Here is a 21239-nt window from a genome sequence, read left to right on the forward strand (position 1 = left end):
TGACCCAGCAATACCACTACTAGGTCTGTTTCTCAAAGAGATAGAAGGAAAAGGACCTATATGTAAAAAAATATTTATAGCAGCTCTTTTTTTTTCAATGGCAAAGAATTCGACATTGACGGGGTGCTCATCAATTGCATAATGACTGAACAAATTATGCTATATGATTGTGATGGAATACTGTCGTGCTATAAAGAATGATGAGCTGGATGGTTTCAGAAAAACCTGGGAAGACTTACTGAATTGACGAAAAGTGAAATGAACGAAACCAGGAAAACATTGTATTACTGTAACAGCAATAATATATGATGATCAACTGTGAATGACTTAGCTATTCTGATCAATACAATGATCCAAGACAATTCTGATGGACTCATGATGAAAAATGCTATCTACCTCCAAAAAGAGAACTGATGAAGTCTGAGTGCAGATTGAAGCATATTTTTCCACTTTGTTTTTCTTGTCTTTTTTCTGTAACATGGCTAATATGGAAATATTTTTCAGGATTTCACATATATAATTGATATCACATTTCTTGCCTTCTCAATGGATGGGGGAGGGATAGAAGGGAGAGACAGAATTTGGAACTTAAAATTTTTAAAATGAGTGTTTTAAAAAATAATAAATTGAAAAAAAATTACACCTCCAGCTGTGATCTAACCAGGGACAGAATGCAAACAGATCATCAGTCACTTCTCTAGTTCTCCTTAATATAGCCTAACATCACATTAGCCTTCATGGCTGGTCCATTATCTTGTTGACTCATATTGAACATGTAGTCTACTGAACACCTCAGATCCATCTAGGCTATATAGGTATGCTTCCCCATCTTATACTTTTGAGGCTGATTTTTTTTAGCCTAAGTGTAATTCTTTATATTTGCTGGGCAGCAAGGTGGCACAGTGGACAGAGTGTCAGACCTGGAGTCAGGAAGACTCCTCTTTGTGAGTTCAGATCCAGTCTCAAATACTAGCTGTTTGACCCTAGGCAAGTCACTTAATCCTGTTTGCCTCAGTTTCCTCATCTGTAAAATGGAGTGGAGAAGGCAATGGGAGACCACTCTAGTTATCTTTGCCAAGAAAACCCCAAAAGAGATAAGGACGAGTCAGACACAACTGAACAACAATTCTTAGGCCTATTTTCATTTTATTAGACTTAAACCAACATTTTAGACTATCCAGATATTTTTGGAGCCTGATTCTAAAATCTAACAATTTAACTGTTGCTTCCAAATTAGGAGTAATTAGAAAATTGGATAATGATTCTAACTGTGTCCTTATACATACTATTTTTTAAAATTAAGGAACACAGAGCCAAGCAACAATCCCTGACACTCCACTAAAGACTACCTTCATGGTACATAGAATTATAGATTGAAAGGTAGAAGGGACCTTAGATGCCATCTCTTCCATATTCTCATTTGATAGATGAAGGCACTGAGGCCTTGAGATTAAGTGATTTGTCCAAGATCACACAGGTACATTAGCATTCGATCGCTAATGATATACTATTCAATCATTCTAAATTGACCTAACTACTATCATCTAGTCCACCTTTCTCCATCTTTTCCACAAGAATTCAATGAGACACTTTTTCTTATTCTTCTCTGAAATCTAGGTAACCTATATCTACATAATTCCCCTGATCTATTATTCTCTTAACCCTGTCAAAAAAGGAAATGAGGTTAGTCTGACATAACCTGTTCTTGATATGATCTTTGTGATCAGGACTTTATTTTCTATATGTTAACAAGCCACCCTTTTAATAAGTCATCTTGGAATTTTGCCAGGAATCGGAGTTAAGCTCACTGACCTATAATCTAAAGGCTCTCATTCTCTCTTCCTCTTTTTAAAAATTGGGACAACATTGTCCAATCCTGTGCTACCACTAATTCCTCACAGTTTTTCAAAGATCACTGACAATGTCTCCATTCCTATCTGTCAATTCTTTCAGGTTGGCCTAGAGACTTAAACCCAACACAGAGACTCTTAATATCTCCATATATATCTTCAGCATCAGCTCCACAGTACTTTTTTTTCTGTCATTTCCAGTCCAAGATCATTCTTAGCAGAAAAGCCAAAAGGAAAATTACAGCTTACTAGCTCTCTGCTCTGCCTTGTTATGCATTACATCCCATCTCATCCAATTCAAGAAGCAATTCTGTCCCTTCTTTGATTTTCCTGTCCCCTTGATATAGTTTTTAAAAATATTTTTTGTGGACTTGGTTTTCCCTCTCAGTCTGAATTTTAAAGCTCCTGAAATTATTCTTCTAAGTCTATACCACACTTTTATATTCTTCTTCTAGTCCCCTTTCTTGATTCTATCATCTATGCATATCTCCTAAAAATTTAGTCCATGAAAAAAGAAAAGAACATATAGTTGAGGCAGAGAAGAGGACAACAGAAGGCCAAGAAGGACACAAACAAAACAGGATGGCATTGAAAGCTACAAGTTGAATTATTTATATACATAAAAAAAGAAAGAAAATGTACATAATAGTGATCTGTAGTTTTGTGTTCATTCCTCTTTCTTTTCTACTATGTATAGTTATCTCTTCTACATCATGGAGATTAGGCATGCAGTGCCCCCATCATCTGGAAAATCCACATAAAATTTTTGACCCTCCCTTCATACCAGAGAAGGTCTGAATTTTTTCTTTTTTCTTTTTATTTTATGGGGTGTTTATTGTAAAACTTGAGTTAAGTATTTGATAATAGGCTATATGTAGGTCAATGTTAAGTAAAAATACTTTTTCTGTGTCATCTGCTGGCCTTTGTGTGTCATCTGCAGCAAAACTCTCCAAAAAGTCCCATTTAATTTCTTATGCTGACCCACAATACATTGAAACCATAATGGGGAAAGTCTCAATGGGGAAGGGATAACAGTATGTGAAATGTACCTTTTATTTGGTGTTTTTTAAATTCAGAATTTTTTTGAAAATCATAGCAAAAGGAAAAGTCTTGTCAGTGAATTTTCTGTGCAACTTCATCGGCCCCATCCATTTTCCCGTCAGCATTGTGTTACTTTGGGTCTTCAGAATTTCATTCTTGAGTTTCCTATCTCTTCTGGACTGACTTCCTTTATAGAAGTTCAGGTCATGAGATTCTATATAGATTTTCTCTGAATCCTTTGAAATGTATTCTACCAAAATCTATGCTAAGGGACATATTGGACTACATCATATTTTCCTCCCCCTTATCATAAATTCTGGTATGGAGTAGTCTTCTCAACAGTTCCATCATTTCTTTGTTCATGTTGATGAGAATCAGGTCCAGAATGTCTTCTTTCTTGTTCTCCATCATGCTTTCCCTTTTACCAATTTTATTCATTTTGAGTAATTTTCCTTTTACAATGCTAGATTCTAATCATGGTTCTCATAACACAAAGTCTCAATGATACTTGTGAAACCAAATTTTCCCATTTTCATTAGGATCTCTCATCCATTTTCTTTGTAATCCATACTTTGTGGTTTTGTGTATGGACCATGAGATTATGATTTTATTGGGGTTCCTTTCTTGGATTTTGCCTCCTGTGACTATAATACTATTCTTTTACCCACGTTGTTGCTATCCTCTATCGTATCTAACTCAGTGGATAGGTAGGTGGCATAGTTCTGCCTCCCCCTTCCTGAACCTTTCTTGATTTATACATGTATAAAATATTGGCAGGATATTCAACCACCAGGTGGCGCTTGAGAATTGCATGCTCACCTTTACAATCTGTGCATGCCTGCTGGGTGGGAAATGCTAAGAAAGTGAAGTTCTGACTAGTTACCAGATGATTAAAGACCTTTTATACCTATTCCACTTTTTTCGATGGGATGGTAATACATATGCCCTAGGGGTGTGTGAATTAGGGGAACTAACTTGGCTCTGAGACCCCACCAAATGGCTAACCCTAGCTATATAATTTTTGAGGTACTATATTTCAATCAGTGCTAGTCACAAGACCATGGCATTATGGCATTAGTTCTTCATATTCTTATTCTTAAGATCCTTTTGATTAGATTTATAAGATATCACATTTAAAACATTAAATTTACAAAATATTGACAGTATTTAAGTGAATAAAGAGTACTTAATAACCAGCGAACACACTGGATAATAGAACATAAAATATCTGACCCAGTGACTGAATTTACTACTCTCTTTCTTATTCCTCAAAATTGCCTCCAGACAAAGGATTGATCTAGACCCAGGAGTTCTAGCCAATACAGACAGTTTTCCCTTTATGTAAGTAGACTGTTCGGCAGACCTCCATATAAAGTAATTTTTATATAATGCAAATTTGCCCACAAAACACAGAGAAGGAAGGAAGGGAAGCAGGATGGAGGGAGGCAAGATAGAAGGAGAGGGCCGGTACATGATTCAAGGACATGTTGGGGCCAAGGATAGAAAAGCAAGAGCAGAAGGGAGAACAGGAGGAATGGGCTGGAACCAAAAGCAAGAAGGGTGGCAGACAAGTGGGGACCAGACACAGACACAGGAGGGAGAGGACAGCCAAACTTGGGGGCCAGGGACAGACACATAGTACTTGAGAAAGGATGGACAGAAGACACACACACACGCACCAGCCTGATGTGCAACAAAGGTATCCTCATTCTGAGCCAGAGGTGTCAAGTCAAGCCCCACCCAGGGGCAATAGATCAGTTCTTCTGCTTTCACTTGAAGGGTGGTTTTTTTTTTTTTAGTTTTTTTGAGGGGAGGAGGGAGTTGAAGTGCTGAGTCAAGGGGCAGGAAGGAGGGGGGAGGGAAAGAGAGAGAGAGAGAGAGAGAGAGACAGAGAGAGACAGAGAGAGAGACAGAGAGAGAGAGAGAGAGAGAGAGAGAACACAGTACTGTACAGTAAAGCTAACAGGTTTGTTTGGGTTTGTTCATTTTTTGGATTGTGGTTCTTTCAGAATTCTTTACTTGTATAATGCAAATTTGCATAAAGCTAGAACTGTATATAGTTTAAGTCCTCCACTGAGCAGGTTAAAGAGTTCAACAATATTTATTTTAGATATTTGACTCATACTTTGCTTAGGAGATTGCTTATCATGATTGTTCATCAGTACAAATGCAGAAACTTTAGATTTCTCTCACTTATAACCCAAAAACAAGAATGAAGAATCCAGTGCAAACTGGAACTAGAAGAACTGATGGTTTTTCTGGTTGAAGGTGGGGACCTCTCACCACATCTGGCCTCCGCTAATACATCAAGTTGAAGGATGAGTACAATTGGCAAGCAATAGTACCACCCACTGTCCCTGGTTCCTTTTCTCTTTTAGCAAAACACCACTCTCTGCTGCTGTTCCATCTCTTCTCTCCCTGTTGCTACCCTGAGACCCAATCCCCATCCATCATGCTTTCCCTTTTACCAATTTTATTCATTTTGAGTAATTTTCCTTTTCCAGTGCTAGATTCTAATCATGGTTCTGATATCACAAAGTCTCAGCGATACCTATAAAAGCCAAATTTAACCCTTCTCATTGGGATCTCTAGTCCATTTTATTTGTAATCTATACTTTGTGTTTTTGTGTACGGACCATGAGATTATGAATTTTATTGCGGGTTCCTTTCTTGAATTTTGCCTCCTGTGACTGTAATACTATTCTTTTACCCACATTGTTGCTACATACAGGGTGATGGTAGGGGAGGTGTTACATCTGGAATCACTGTTTCTTCTTCATTTGTTTGTTCATCAGTTCTATTGTGTATATTAAATGACTTTTAGACCCCTAACCCTTAGGGCATGAACTTTGCTTTTCACTTATGCTTATTCACTTCGAAGGGGGTCATCTCCAGTCATCCTGATCTACATCTTGCTGCTGGACCCAGATGGCTCCAGAGGAGAGAGTGAGGGTGGTGACTTTGCACAGCCCTTAAATCCAATTCACTTACAAGTCATGACATCACCTTCCTGATGTCATTGTTCTTCTTAGAGAACAAAGGACAAACAATAGTTCACTTAGAATTTTTGTAAGTAACTGTGTCTGTCTCTGCATATTAATAATCTTGCAAGTATATTAAACTTTAGTCTGTGACATTTTCTCTCTCAGAAGTCTATAGTCCACTTTTGCTCCTGCCCCCATGCCTTGATTTTCTGATGCTCTAATGAAATATTCAATTTTGGCTAGGTCTTTTTTCTTTGCCTTCAGACAAAACCCTCTATGTACATTTTTATTGGATTTTTTCAGGGAATATAGGCACCTCTCCCTTGGTGGGAAAGTAGACTCTTCCTGTCTCTCTAGCCTAATTTAGTCAAACCAAAGACAGTGATGGTTTAAGTTCCCAGCCATAGACAATTTTAAGTTAAACCAGGATTCCTCAGATTGGTTTTGTCCAATAGATAATGAACTAGAGTTAGATGCAATGTAATTATTACCTTATTTTTTCATTCAAATGAAGTACCTAACTAGTTTATACTGATGGTTTCTTCAATTTATCCATTACCCAAGTTCCATCAAGCTACCCGAAGGTAAATGAAGCTGTCCAATTTTCTCATGGTCATTGGAAATGGAAATGACCTAAGCACAGTCCAGACCCTGCCCTTCATGGACTATTGCTAATTAGGAACAAATATCCCCAGCAAAGAACCAGAACCACAACTGTCTGACTAAAATTATACCTACATTAGGAGTATGACAAGTGGAATTTTCTTTCAGTTCACTGTTTTCTGCCACATGTTGATCAACTAGAAATGGTGGGGTTGTGTTAACATACATGCCTCAATATAATTTTGTTGCTTTGTCTGGTCATGCTTTGGATATTATCACCTTAATTCTCCTAGGTATCATTATTAGGTCATACTTATTTATTATTCTACAAAGTTTTTTATACTTTTGTATGTCATAATTTTCCCCAGCATCGTTCTCTACCTCCCTCCCAGAGAGTTATCCCATTTAACAAATAATACTTTTTAAAGACAAAAAAAAGAAATAAAAGAGAAAGAAGAGAGAAAATGCAGCATAATTGATCAATATATTGAAAAAATCTAAAACATATGCAGTGTGTGATACACTCGGACCTCCTATCTCTACAAAAGGCTGGCTTGGGAGTATCCTCTCATATTTCTTCTTTTGTGTCATGCTTATTCTTTATAATTTTGTACCATTCACTTTTAATTTGTGTGTGTGTGTGTGTGTTTGATCTTTCCATTTACACTGTTATAGTCTTTATGCATGTCATTTTCTTGGCTCTGCTTACTTCAATCTGTATCAGTTCATGTAGATCTTTCCATGCATCTCTGTATTCATCAAACATGTTATTTCTTATGATGCAGTAATATTTCATTATATTCATGTATCATAGTTTGTTCAGCCATTCTCCAGTTGATGGACATCTACTTTTCCCCCAATTGTTTGCAATAAAAAAAAAAAGTTCTGCTGCAAGCTGGTGTACATAGGAACTTTCCTATTGATGGCATTCTTGGGTTATGAGCCCAGTATGGGTCAAAGGGCATGGCCATTTCAGTCAGTTTATTTGCATTATTCCAAATTATCTTCCTAAATGGTTGTACCAATGATTGTACAGTCACAACTCCACTAACAATCCTTTGTAGGTGATTTTTATTGAATTGCTGTAGATCTTGTCTAAAGTACTAGTAGCCAAAATATACTACTCATTTCCTGTCATATGTTTCTCTTACCCAGGAAATCTTTGTGTTCTCACTCCAGCAAAACTGTTAGATTTTCAAGGGCTATAAATTAAAATAGGCACTAAGTAATACAGGAAGGCTGGACAGTTTGTCTTAAGTACATGTAGAGAAACTCAGTAGATGGACGGAAGAGCAGAAATGAAGAGTCAGCATGGTGTCACACATAGAAGAAGTATTACAGCTATAGTCAGGTTAGAACTGGGTTCAAATTCTACTTCGCACAATGAATATCTGTGTCACAAGCCTCCCACCTGCAGTTTCTACCTGCATAAAATAGAGATAATAAACCTGCAGTAATTACCTCACAGGGTTTGTGTGAGGCTCCGTTTAGAATATGGCTATGAAGCATTCTGTAAATGTATAAAGTGTTAGCTACTGCTGCTGCTGTTACTACTACTACTACTACTACTACAACCACTAGTACTTCTGCATTCATTAAGTTCCAAGGTTTAGAAATTTTAGGAAAAGAAACAAGTTTCTTAAGGCAAGAGAAAATTCTCTTGAAACTAATTCTTTTCACATTTTGAGGGACAGGGTAAAAAATAAAAATTGATTGAACAGAAATTTCAATAAGAAAGATAGGTATGCAAAATATTACATATTTAATTCTCTCACTACCAATAAGAAGACTGTAATTTGCATTAAATTAATTAATTTCTCTCTGTACTGGTATTATGGCTTCATTATTAAAGATGTATTCTTCAATGAACAATCTGCTGAATTCATATTTCTATAACCATTCCAGAATGCATTAAATTTCATTATTATTTTATTGCAAGAATTTAGTCATAACAAAATATTATTGTTAATATTAATTAACATTATTTAATTAATATAATTATGCTATTATCATAATTAATACTAATAATGTTAGAATTTTTATACCATGTTTCTAAATTTTATCCTGTGACTGCAGGTGCTATATTTTAATTCCAGATATATAAACTTTTCAGAGTAGGAATTTTATATTATGCTTCTTTATATCCTTTATATTCACTCAGAGCTGGACTATTCAGCATATATAATTTTTTAATTCATAGGACTTTTTAAATTATTAAATTGAAGCATGATTCTAATCAATTTTTCATCTCTTTGGAGGTAAACCTCTGGCAATTTGGTTCAAAATTGAGAATTTCATTTGTTGTTATTTAGTAAAGTATAAATGTGGATAGAACATGAGAACTAAAATAAGGATGTTGTAGTTCAATTGTTTCAGTTATGTTCGACTCTTTGTGACCCCATTTGGGGTTTTCTTGGTAAAGATATTGGAGTGGTTTGCCACTTCCTTCTCCAGCTCATTTTACAGAGGAGGAAATTGAGACAAATGGGCTTAAGTGACTTTCCCAGGGTCACACAGCTAGTAAGTCTCTGAGGTTGGTTTTGAACTCTTGAAGATGACCTCAGGCCTAGCTGAACCCCAGAGAATGAGGAAGACCTGGGTTCAAATCTAGTCTCAGACTCTTACTAACTATATGACTCTGAGCAAGTCACTTAACTACTGCCTGTCTCTGTTTCTTCATTTATAAAATGAGGATAATAATAGCCCCTAACTCCCAGGGTTACGGTGAGGGTAAAATGAGAAAATATTTGTAAAATGCTTTGCAAACCTTAGAGCATTATGTAAATTATGATGATGATATGTTTTTTATTTGTAAAAGGCCAAGCTATAAAACAGAATAAAATCAGACAACCTATTTCTGAATAAATCTATGACTGCACTATACATGTAAAAGAGCCTAGTATTTAAAACAAAAACAAACCAGAAACCCTTATAATGATGTAAATTTATGGATCCCTGCTCCTGACCAGTGGATGAAATGATTAAGTGACTGGGAGCCAGGAAATAAGAGAAGAAACGGAGGAATGACAAGAGAAATGAATATTCCCAAAGCACTTGCCTCAAGAAAAATAACCATAAATAGACATACAAATCTGAAGAATAAAATAGAATGTTGTATCTCATTTCCCCAGCAAACATTAATTCAATGTTTTAAAATACGTAAAATTTTATGTAACTTATCCCTAGTAGCCTTGGTTTTTATCTTTTTTTTTTCCCCATTCTATATCTGGTAGTTTAAATGATTCTTAGGCTCTGTTGTTCAACCTCGTGACCCCATTTGGGGTTTTCTTGGTAAAGATACTGGAGTGGTTTGCCATTTCCTTCCCCAGCTCATTTTACAAATGAAGCAACTCAGGCAAAAAGGGTTAAGTAACTTGTCCAGGGTCACACAGCTAGTGAATGTCTAAGGCATTCTTATTTTGCCAAGAAAACTCCAAATGGGATGAGGAAGAGCTGGACAAGACTGAACAACAATAACAAATTGGTAATTCACCTTAATTAAATTACCGGCATTTTATGTGGAAAGGAACATGAGACACTTTTGTCGATCTCCGTGAATCAAATTTGTGTTTGTGTGTCTGTGTTTTACTTACTGCCCAACTTACGTTGCCAAGGGGGGGAGTATGGAGCCTCTCCCCCCAAGTTTTCTTGCATTGGACACCAGCCTCATTTTTCATAGTCTCTTCCCCTTTGGCAAGACTTGTATAACTCAAGATTAGATAGAAGTACAAAAATTAGATTAAAAATCTCATGGACATACACATCACAACCCCTGGCCTTGCATAGAAAGCATGTACCAGCAGGAAATCAGCTTTCAAACTTATATCAAGTGTTACAAAGAGAAAGTCAAGCTTGTATGAAATGAGGCAGAGACAGTACAGTGCATGGATCCAAGAGTGTAAGACTGACAATGACTCTAGTAAAGTAACCAATAACACTCAAGCCCAGTCCAACTATGATTGACTCTGGGGAACAACCTTGTTCTGGAAAACTGATAAGGAAAGGTAGGGACTACCTAGACCTCAGTATACACTATCAGATGTGGATATGCGTGCGCTGGTACTGTTTAAATTGTTGTATTTTATTTTTGTTACACAAAAGGACTTACTCTAGGAGGATACAGAGACATGACTAGCAAAGAAACAAAAGGCAACAACAAAACTTTTTTTAGTAGAAGAGTATATTAAATATTAAGTATCTATGCTGTACTTGTTGACCTGAAAATAACTGACTATACTAATACTGAGTATAATTCTTTTTCATTTGTAGTTGAGTAGCTCTCTTGAGGCACAGGGAGGGTAGGATCTTGCTACATTCTGTCTGGTATTCTTCAATTCATCAAGGCTTGCTCTTGGATGAACTAGGAAAACCTCCCAGGCATCTCTGAAACAATACTGTGGCAACATGGTGGGTGGTATGAAAGTTTTATAGGATGGGTGTGTATGTGTGTCCCAAAGAGGTTAGGTGACTTGCCTGATGTCTCACAAGTGGTAGGGAACAGAGACAGGATTTGAATCCAGGTCATCTAAATCCACTGCCCCTTTTGGACTGGACCACGGTGACTAGGACCTGGAATGAACATTAGGGAGTTTGAACATGGCCTTATGGTCAGTTTTTGAACAGAGGACTAACATGAAGAAAATGGCGTTTTAGGAAGATAATCTGGTGGCAATATGTTTAGTGGAACTGGAACCTTGGAGAATTCAGAAAGAAGCTATTATGATGAGCAATCAGAAGATGAGAATCTAGAGAAGGGTCAAGGATCACAGGGTAGGGGAAGAAGGTATTAAGCCTTTTTAAGCACCTGCTGTGTGCCAAGCACTGGGATAAATTCTTTACAAATGTAGAAACATGCAGCATGGAGGTGTCTTGTGACTCAAAGGGAGGCAAAATAGACATCGCTAGCCTCTTCTCCCCTTCCTCCACCCACCCTGCCGCAGCCTTCTCCAAGGGACATTTAATTCTGATCAGAGGTCCCAACTCTGCTCTCTTGAGAAAGGAAGGGGTAGGGTACCAGGCTAGTAGTATTATATCTGTCTGCTCCCTTAAATGTCGTTAGGAGGATGAGGTTTTCAGGTTCAATCTCATTTCTGATCACTGTTTCATTATTGGGGGAAGGAGGACCCCAAGTTTTATATCTAAAGCTTAACCCTTTTCCCACCAAATACCAGAACCACAATGGAACGCATATAATGAATAGCAAAGAAACTCATTTATCCGAATCCCAGCAAAACAAAAATCAGACGAGGTATACATAGGAGACTATGTATAGTAGACAATAGTGAAAGTTCTCTTATTGGGAACAAGGTAATGCAGTTCAACAAAGAGAGCCCCAGATCTTACACAAGGGTAAGTTCCCTGAGGTCTCTAGTGTGGCAAGCTGGGGACAGGGACATAATAGAGACTGTTAGCTCCTCTCATGTCGGTTTCTTCTTAGAGTCTTTTCCTCTGAGTAACCTGAAGTGGGGTTGGCCACTTCCATCTTCTCTCAAAGCTAGAAGCCAGAAATGCCCATAGGGACTTTAAGCTTGAAGTCAGAGAAGACTAGAGACCTCTCATTTCTCCTGCTCTCACCAACTCTGCCCCGCCTCTCATGCAGGTGCAGGCATTGATCTCTACCAATAAGGAGAAAGTCTCTTACCAATAGGCTTTGGGATTGGGTTACACAAATAGTATCTCATTTGACATGTACTAGAAACCATGGCCTTTTTTTGTCCTCTGTAGCAAATCAAGCACTAAATCTTACTGCTGCTTCTTATAAAAAATTTTCTCATGTCCAAATATTCTTTTATATTCCCTCTCTGGCCTCAGATACTTACTAGGTATCTGACCCTGGGCAAGTCACATAACTGCTGTTTGCCTCAGTTTCCTCAACTGTAAAATGGGGAGAATAACAGCACCTACCTCACAAAGTTGTTGTGAGGATTATATGAAATAACATTTGTAAAACACTTAGCACAGTGCCTGGTACCTAGTGAGTGCTACATAAATATTTATTCCCTTCCCTTTCTCTTCCTTTAATTAAATGATATCCCTCTAAAACCAGACATTCCATCTAGGAGTCAAGGTATCAGCAATTCATTCATTCATTTCCTCATTTATACATTCATTCAGTTAGCCCTGGCTCTATAAATGAGAATAAAAACATATGTTTGGCCAATAGGATCACAACCTGTGACTTTTGTTAACTTCAAATTTTTCCTGGACTTGCTTCTTCTTAATAATTGCTCAGTCACATCCCTTTTTAGCCAGCTAGCTCCTGAAGTCTATATCTGCATTGTTGGCCTCCTGACCACTTCTTGACTTGACCCTTGTCAAATTTTTGCCTGCTCAATTGCAATTGGCTTGTCCCCACTCTCTTAACATTCCAATACAGATTGTTCAATTCTATTTGCTGCCTCTACCCTAGTACCAGAACGAAACTAGGCAATCCATTTATGATTCAATCTGTGACTGCATTAAATCTTGAATGAAATTTATATCATTCTATTCAAAATACAATCATAATTTCTAAAAGGAAATGCCATTGCAGATTTCTGCACTAGGATTATACAATTAGGTCCCCATTAATGCAAATAATGAATCCTATGAGATGGTCACATTATTTAAATTTTCACCATTCAAAGTTATAATTTTGTGTAAAAAATGGTAATAGGTTCTAACTCAATGGAAATATGAAATGACATTTTAAATACTAGTTTGTGTTCATCAATATAACAATAAAGGATAAGAAAAATAATTCTGATTTAAATTAATCATAAAGTAATAGACACAGAAAGTAATTTTTTTAAAAAATTAAGAAATTACTGAATATCTTATTAAAGATAAACCTACCCTGACAACATGACAAAAACATTATTTTCAATTAAAATATTTTAGCAGCCAAGACTGAATTCTTATCTTTCTTTAAATCTATATACACATACTGGTAAGTACAAAGAGCTTTATCCACATCTCATAACATTTGCAAGTTCACATTCACAATGAACAAGGTGTAGTTAGATGACCTGGGGCATTATCTGAAATCAGTAATGGTTTAAACATGATATTATTGTTCTTACAATATTTTTCAAGAGCTGAGCTAAAATAACCAGTCTTTGAAAATCCGTGCTTTCTTATTTGACCACAAAAAAACTGGAAGCAATCAATGGTTAGAACCTCTCAGATTAAGAGAATTTCAAGACTGATGAAGAAGCATTTGACTCAGTGGATAGAGAATCAGGCCTGTAGTCAGGAAGACCTGAGTTCAAATGTGGCCCCAGCTGTGTGACTCTGGGCAAGACCCTTAGCCCTGTTTGCCTCAGTTTCTTCATCTGTAAAATGAGCTAGAGAAGGAAATGACAAGCCACTCCAGTATCTTTGCCAAGAAAACCCCAAACGGGGCCACTGAGTTGGGCATAACTGAGAAATGACTCAACAAGAACCCAAGAAGCATCGACTTTCATTTAAAATCTCCTTCTAAATTATTACCCAATGCTAGATGCTACTTAGACATTTTAAATCCTGATTGAATATTTTCTTTCTTTGAAATGTAAGTTCTGGTAGGTATCCTTCTCTAGAATAAGCTGGTTTCATCCAAATTAAAAGTTTTTTTTTAATCAACGTATCCATCTGCTTTGATTATTTCTTTTAAAACGTCAGAATATTTAACTGGTGTATCCTCATCTGTGCTGTTTGCCTCTCCAGTAATTTTTACATGTGATTGAACCCAATTTTTAAAGTGATCAAACCAACCAATGCTTGCAGTAAAAGTTTCTTCCATTATTCACTTCATTTCCCTGTTTCATTGCCTTAAATAAATTTGAAGTTTTTGTCTGAATGGCTGCTCTGCTAAGAGGAATACATTTTTATTTGCAAGCTTCAATCCATACAGCAAAAGATGCTTTATTTCTATCCCTGAAACACTTCTATTCTTTGAAGGTGATGCAATGACAGAAAAATGATGAGATAGAGGCATGTTAAAACCCTCAAATAACTTGCACACATTTCATTAATTGAATTTTGGAATTATATTAAATATGACTTGATATTATCTTATCACTCACACTAAATTGAATTCCACAGTATTCAAACTTGCATTAATCACAACTTAGCTATTGTCCACATATAGATAGCAGACTGTCTGATCCCTTATTTCCCTCCACAGATCTCTTGCTTCTCCCCCTAGGAACCTTGGTTGTCCATCTGGTTTGGAACAATAACTAGGCTTTCAACTTCAAACTCTACAGCAGGGCCAGGAATTGGACTCAGTCCCTGTTAATCACAGTACCCAGGTCAGCTTAGCCGTTCTCCTCTCCCTTAAAAATGGCTTTAATAAAGTCCATTGACTCCTGATTACCTCCAGAATCAAATATAGAATCCTCTGTTTGGCTTTTGAAGCCCTTCATAATCTTACCCATTCCTACTTTCCAGTCTTCTCATACCTTTCTCCTCTGCATGTATGCCTTCTTGTTAGCAGTTCCTTGTATGAGACACTCCTTATTCTGATTATGAGCATGTTTATTGGCTGCCCCCCATTCCTACAATGTTCTCCTTTCTCATCTCTACCTCTGAGCTTCCCTGGATCCTTAAAGTCTTACCTAAAATCCCACATTCTGCAAGAAACCTTTCCTCTTCAATGCTAGTGCCTTCAATCTGAGATTAACTACAGTTTATTCTGCATATATCTTGTTTGTACGTAATTGTTTCCATGCTATCTTTCCCATTAGACTGAACTTCTTGAGAGCAGGGACAGTATTTTGTCCTTTTTCATATCCTCAGAGCTTAGCATGGTGCCTGGCACACAGTAGGTACTTAATAAATGCTTGTTGACTTGACTTGAAGATAAACGTTTCTTAATTCAAGACTATATTTTCAGTCAATGCCCACACTAGAAATTACCATGATCATCCTCCTCCTGAAAGACACGAAACATATTCCCTTATGTCCCTGGAATACTAATCCTCTCTTGAATCTCTAGCTGACTCTATTTTCTGATAACATGAGTCAAATTTCTTGGGGTTGTCTTGACTTCCTGGGCCTACTACTTGAAGGGTGCAGTGTCTATAAGTGGGTAAGTAACTCCACTGCAAGATATCATAAACCAAAAATGAAAAGAAAGAAATCTTCTCCCCCCACCTCCATCATTGCTGCCCTCTGGTAAGTGTTCAAGGAGAAGGGAAAGACTTTATTTCTCCCAACTCCTAAGGGTTAGGCTCCTTCTCTACAAACATGTCTCTTCTCTGCTGCCACAGATCTCTCCTACCTCAACTCTGTGTCTGGTTAGTATAACCCTACCAGGGGCATGATCTATTCCTTACCAGACAATAACTAGATGTTCTTTAATTCCATTGAGGAAAACCTCACATTTTGTGAAGGGGTAACTGCATAGACCAATTTTTGCACATCATTTAACACATTAACATTGTGTTGTCACTATAACTGTCCCTTCTGTAATTTCATCAACTTGACTGGAGAAAAATCAATTGAATATGAATGTCCTGACCAACTACTGCCCACAAAGACACATGCGAAATGTTTATGTTTCCTCAACAATTAAAAGGGATAACAAGCCGTCTTCAAATTAGAGAATTGCTATACATTTCTTTACCTCTTTCCCTATCCTTTACCCACTTGGCAAGAGACGGAGAGCAACTTGGTGACTGGAGGATTCTGAGAGAGTAGGAGCAGGAATATCATAAGGTGGAAACTGAATTGACTTTAGACAAAATTGAGAAATAGGTAAAGTTTGTCACTCACATCTCCATTTCTCCCTTTAGCAATTCTCATTCCCCATCTCTATGTGTCTCACATGCTCACAGTAACCGATTTCTCCCTGTCATCACTGGAGAAAAGCATCTGACCTATTAATTTTTATTAAGGTGCTATACAATTGAATTACAGTAAATAAAAATAAATTATTGGCTCAAGTCTCCAAAAAGAGAATCCTAGGGAGAGTAGGAAAAATTTATTGGCATCAAGGGGCATATTGGGGGGGGGAGGGAAGGGAACCTCTCCATTCCCCTCAAGTCATTCCATGTAGTTCTATCCCATTCAGGCATAAAATTAGACCTGTCTGGCCAATCCATTGTGGTAATTGTTAAACGTGACAATATTAAACAAAAACCACATATTTAGTCCCTGACTGAATATCTGAGATGGACCTTTGTGAAAAGTGGAAGACCAGTCACCCAACCTTGGAGAGACTAATTTGGTACTTAAAGAAATAAAATGAGCCTTAATCCTTAGTGAAATCAACTTGCTTAATTTTATTTACTCTGTAGTACAGTATTTATGTACTCTGTAGTACAGTACAGGTAGTTTGCTTCCAGTGATGTGAAATTCAAAAATCTGCCTAGTCAAACTGTCACAGATGTCATTAGATATGAGAAGTGAGTCATGATATCTCTGTTTTCAATTTGTGCCTAAATGCTGTGCTGTCAGTTTTACATAATTAATACTCACATTTCTATTTTTCACTATGGCAAAGTACATGGAAAATTTAAGTGCTGCAACTTTATGTTCCAAGATCTCGCTGGGCACAGAAGTTAAGCTAAAGCAATAGAGATGCAATGTTCAGTTATCCAGTTTTACTTTAAAATATTGGTACTGAGGTCACTTCATAGGATCAGAGATGAAATTCCAGATAAATTATAGGTCATTTAGTCACATTCCTTCATTTTAAAGATGAAGGAAATGTGTCTCAGGTGGCTGTACGACTTGTCCAAAGTCACAAAGTAGCAATAGAAGTAGTAGGAATAGCGTAAGCAGTAAAGAAGTAATCTTATTAATTACTCATTGTATATAGATGAGGTCAAAGGAAGGGAATAAGCATTTATTAAGCATCTATTATATGCCAGGCACTTTAGTAAATGTTTTACAAATATTATTGCATTTGATTTCCAAAATAACCGTGTGTAATGTTAATGGGGGGGGGGGCGGAGCGGGCCGGGTGTGTAAGATTTTCTCCTGCCCATTAATAGGCCTCATGTGGAGCCCATTAACGGAAGCTTGCTTATAGGAAGGCTTGCACACCTTTTGTTAATAAGCTAATTAGGCACTGAGTAGGGTTGTGATGCCTCCTGGCTCTGAGCCTATTAGCTGAAAGAATATATACTGTGAGAGGTGAGCTTTCAACTTCGGGGCTCACTTATGAGAAAGATGTTGTGATTCCCTGGTCAAGACTGAGTGGCCACATGTTCAGAACTCTCTTACTGCTCAGAGGTAAAGGCTCTCTCAATTCAGTGGTGGATGTAAAGCTTTGATTCAGGCAGTAGAGCCCTGTCTTTTGGTCTTTATTTCTCTTCTCTGTATTTTTTTTCTGTTTAATTAAAGAAGATTGTTGACCCCTGAAACGGCTGTCATTCCTTAGTAAAGCAGATAAAAGAACCTGCACTGCTGTAATATTAATTAAGTTGGGATTTTTTTTTTTTACTGTTTTAGAATGCTGAATTAATGAAGTATCTTTGATTGAGCCTTACTAGGTGCAAAGCCCCAGGCCCAAACCCCTATTTACTAGGTGCTAAGCCTATGTGGGTGTAAAGCCCTCAGGATCACACCTAAATTCTGATTGCTCAGATGACCAAAGACTGTATAAAAAGAGAGAACAGAGGTATTTGCTTGAGACTCTCACTCCTGGAGGAGTGTTGGCATAGGACTCCTGGCTCACCCAGATGTTGATGGTTTCTTGGTAACTATGAATTGTATTTGGTCTGTTTATAATGTATATTTGTAATTTGTTTGTATTTGCTCTGAAGTTCAGGGTGCTGGCTTTTCCCCCTGAACTAAGTGAATGATATTTATATGTCGGATTGAAATAAGATTGTTAACCCCTAAACTTTTCTTTCCTCAGTAAAGCAGATCAAAAGAACCTATGCTGGCAGCATTCTTGTGGTTAGGCTTGTGTTGGTCTTTTACTCCCATGGCAGCTGCTAGCCGAATTGTTGAAACAACTGACAGCCATCCTGAATATGCCAGTGTGATTGCCATTACACCCTGCAAGGTAGGTGCTTTATTATCTTGATTTTTGTTGTGTTTAGTCATTTTCAGTCATGTCCAACTCTCTGCGACCCCTTTGGGGATTTTCTTGGCAAGGATACTAGAGTGGTTTTCCATGTCCTTCTCATTTTACAGATGAGGAAACTGAGGCAAATAAGGTTAAATGACTTGTCCAGGGTCACACATGTAGCATCAGGTGATTCTGACTCAGATCTTCCTGACTCCAAGCCTAGTGTTCTACCCACTATGCCCCCTTGCTGCCTCAAGCTATCAGACTCCCTATTTCTCTAAAAATATATTAAATAGTCAGAGCCCACCTCTGCCTGAGTCAACGCAGGAGTTTTCAGTTACCCAGACTGGGCCAGGGGCAGCACCAAGTGTGTGGCACTGGAGCCAGGACTGGAGGGACCTCTGGGGGGGGGGTGGCCTGTAAGCCCCTGCTGCCTTCCCAGGGCTGGGCTTCCATGGGTCCCCCTCTATGCATGGGAGTAGCAGTTCCAGGCCAGTACCCCTCTCCCTCAAGCTGCTGGACTCCAAGGACAGCCACTCACCCCTGATCTTCCTGCATGGGTTGTTTGGCAGCAAAACTAACAACCAGACCATAGGCAAGATCAGCAGCAAACAGGCAGGAAAGTGCTGATAATGGATGCTCAGAACCATGGAGAGAGTCCACACAGCCCTGATTCCAGCTATGAGGCCATGAGTGCAGTGGAGGCCCAGCTTGGCCTGGCCCCCTGCATCTTCATCAGACACAGCATGGGGGCAAGACAGCCATGGTACTGATGCTGCAGAGGGTAGAGCTGGTGGAATGCCTGACCTCAGTGGACATCAGCCCATTGCCAACCACAGCCATCTCAGACTTCTCTTCCTACTTGGTAGCCATGAAGTCTGTGCAGATCCCCAAGGAGCTGCCCTTCTCTCAGGTGTGCAAAGTAGCAGACCAGCAGCTCAGTTCTGTCATCAAGTACTCCACTGTACAGCAGCTCCTCCTCACCAATCTGGTGAAAGCCAGCAATAGACAGTTCGAGTGGAGGGTCAGTAGTGAAGCCCTGATCCAACAGATGGACAAGATCATGGACTTCCCCCAGCTCCAGAAATCCTACCATGGCCCCACACTCTTCCTCAGTGGCCTAAATTCATCTAGTCTAAATTTATCCAGCCTAGTCATTTCTCCGAGATCAAACCTCTATTCCCTCAAGCTCAAATCCTGTCTGTCCCAGGGAACGGCCACTGGGTCCATGCCGACCAGCCCGAAGACTTCTTGACCAGTGTTAAACACTTCCTGGCCTAGCAATTGGTTGTCCCCCCCTCTCCTCATCTCTACCAGCTCTAGCACTCAGAGGACCCTGGGGACCAGGGAGTGCCTCCCACTGATGAAGAAGGAAGCTAAGCACTCTAACTCCTGTCCACTTCAGAGTGGGTGCCACAACCAGTGTTTCAGACTTTAACCGATAAAGCTGTTCCCTGTCTTAAAAAAAAAATACACTAAATAGTTCCTACATCTCATGGAACTTTTCTCCAGTTATGTCAAAATAAGATTTGGATTAGATAAGTGTAAACTAAGAAAAGATAGTGACTAAAAGTTTCAAGGTTGAATATGGTAATCAAATTGAATCAATGGATGAAGACAGTATCTGTGGATACTTGTTCTTCTCCAGGCAAGATGCATAAAGATATCAAGGAGAAAGTTGTGGTTGAGTATGTTAAGAGACTTACTGGAAGGATAAAATGAAAACAAAAAGGGAAGAAAACATTTAAAACAATTCACCCCTATACAATACCAGTCTAATGTATTTTTTGGAACTATAAAATGGATCATAAAAGATTGGTAAAGTATTGTTATTGTTATTAATTATTTATTAATAATTATTACTAATAAGACACAGGGTCCATCCCTCTAAGGCAACTCTAGGATGATTAATGTTGCTTTTTCTTTTTGGTCCAACCTTCTAATTTGTAAATGATAATTTCATTTAATTTTATTTTCAATTAACAAACATTTATTTTTCTCTCCCTCCCACCTACCCCAATTGAAAGAAGAAAAACAAAATCCTTGTAACAAATATACACAAATTCTTGCATTGACTACATCCAAAAATGTATTTCTCATTCTATATTTGAAGTTTATCATCTCTCTGTGAGAAGAAGGATAAAAGAAGAAAATGCTTACCATGAGTCCTCTGGAATTATAGTGACTACATTAATTACAGTTCTTAAGTCTTTACAAATTGCTTGCCTTTTAAAATTTCCTTTCCAAAAAGTTTAAATAAGATTAATAAATATTCTTAGAGTGCATGACAAATTAATTCCAAACATCCAGAAATACTACTGGCACAAGTATCTATAGTTTCATTGGACAACAGCCAAGACTGATAAAAAGGTACACACTGTTGGATTTATCCATTGTAAACAAAAGTAAGTTACCTCTAAATGTAGCCTATGAAAGAGCTAAAATCCACAAGTGACAACCATATTAATTCAGCCAAAAAGTTTTTGATAAAGAAGCATAGAATTAATGGATATCAAGCTGATATTGTTTCTGGAAACAAAAGGATTTATAACGACAATTTAGGATCAGGTCATTGTCATCATAAATTGCAGAAGTTATCCTTAAAGAATTCAGACTTAGTGATCCATGTAAATTATGCAAAGAAATGGTAGAAACTGTGCAATGAAGTATTTGTCATCCCTGCTGTCCTTTCTGCTACTAAAATCATACCAACGATGCTTTCAGTGAACCTTCAGAGGATGGGCTTACATTCATATGTTTTTATTGAACCAAAAA

General features: G+C 37.9%; 1 pseudogene; it reads left to right on the forward strand.

Annotated features, from left to right (window-relative positions):
* LOC118836927 overlaps nucleotides 1-19745 on the forward strand; it is a 30631-nt pseudogene extending 10886 nt beyond the window's left edge.
* Nucleotides 19746-21239: the final 1494 nt, after the last annotated feature.

The sequence above is a fragment of the Trichosurus vulpecula genome, chromosome 2 (genome assembly GCF_011100635.1).
Source record: "Trichosurus vulpecula isolate mTriVul1 chromosome 2, mTriVul1.pri, whole genome shotgun sequence".
In the NCBI taxonomy this organism is placed as follows: Eukaryota; Metazoa; Chordata; class Mammalia; order Diprotodontia; family Phalangeridae; genus Trichosurus; species Trichosurus vulpecula.